General features: G+C 52.3%; 1 pseudogene; it reads left to right on the forward strand.

Annotated features, from left to right (window-relative positions):
• The first annotated feature begins 217 nt into the window (after positions 1-217).
• LOC113224421 lies at positions 218-1,018 on the forward strand (annotated as a pseudogene).
• The last annotated feature ends 321 nt before the right edge of the window (positions 1,019-1,339 follow it).

Genomic DNA, 1,339 nt, shown 5'->3' on the forward strand with positions numbered 1-1,339 from the left:
CTAAGTGCACCCCAAGAGTCCTCCATCCCATCAAGTATCTCACCCCAGACAGTCAGGGGGAGATGGGAGCAGGGATCCGGAGGGTTGAGGGAGTCTGGAATGGAACCGACCCCCTCTGCCAGCCTGGCCTGGTCCAGGGAGATTTGGGTCCCAGAAGCGTGGGTTCTAATGGGCCTCCTCCTGTGTCCTGGACCTCACCTGCATTTTTCGGTCACAGGTGCTCACTCTCTTTGCTTCGACTTCACTGTAAAATCATGGTCCAGACTGGGGCAGCCCTGGTGTGAAGTGCGGGTCTTCATGAATAAAAATCTTTTCCTTCAGTACAACAGTGACAGCAACATGGTCAAGCCTCTGGGTCTCCTGGAGAAGAAGGTAAATGCCACCAGCACGTGGGGAGAATTGACCCAAACGCTGGGAGAAGTGGGTCGAGACCTCACGGTGCTCCTTCTTGATATCAAACCCCAGATAAAGACCAGTGGTAAGTGTGGAATGGGGTGGGGAAACAGAGGCAGGCAGCAAGAGAGGGGAGGGAAGAGCACAGGTGGGGAGGGGCTTTAGGTGTATTTGTGTATTGATCATTGGCCCAACCATAGAGACACATGGGACCCAATGGGCAGGAAAGGGCAAGTCAGGGCAGAAAGAATACAGGCCCCTAAATATGCAGAGAAACACTTGACCTGTTGGAAGACGATGGACCTCTCAGAAGTGGAGGATGATGGCTTTGTGTCTGGATTGCAGGTCCTTCCACGCTGCAGGTCAAGATGTTTTGTCAACGTAAAGCAGAACGATGCCCTGGTACGTCCTGGCAATCTGCCACCAACGGAGAGAAATCTCTCCCCTTTGACATGATGAAAATGACCTGGACAGTAATTAATCATGAAGCCAGTAAGATCAAGGAGACATGGAAGAAAGAGGGCCGGAAAAGTATTTCAGGAAGCTCTCAGTGGGAGACTGCGATCACTGGCTTAGGGAATTCTTAGGGCACTGGGAGGCGATGCCAGAACCGACAGGTAACTGAGCCGGGCGGGAGAATGAGGCAGCTCCCTTTAAAGATCAAAAGTCTTCCCTGTGTGGGTGTCAGCGTGTGTGCAATAGAAAATTTGATTGACTTCTCCGTGGGCTTCCAGACTGGAGAGTCAGTGACGGCCATGAGGATTTCCCACCATCCTCCCTTTCCCATCCCATTTTCCACTACCCTCAGTTGTTCCAGGGTGAAGAATTTGGGCAGTGCCCACACCCACGCTGTTGGACATTTCACCATACCAGTGAGGGCATATGTGTCCATGCCCAGCTTTCTGCCTGTTACTCTCCACAATGTGCCACAAATGTCCCTTCCACT

Source organism: Piliocolobus tephrosceles, unplaced genomic scaffold, assembly GCF_002776525.5.
Source record: "Piliocolobus tephrosceles isolate RC106 unplaced genomic scaffold, ASM277652v3 unscaffolded_44696, whole genome shotgun sequence".
In the NCBI taxonomy this organism is placed as follows: Eukaryota; Metazoa; Chordata; class Mammalia; order Primates; family Cercopithecidae; genus Piliocolobus; species Piliocolobus tephrosceles.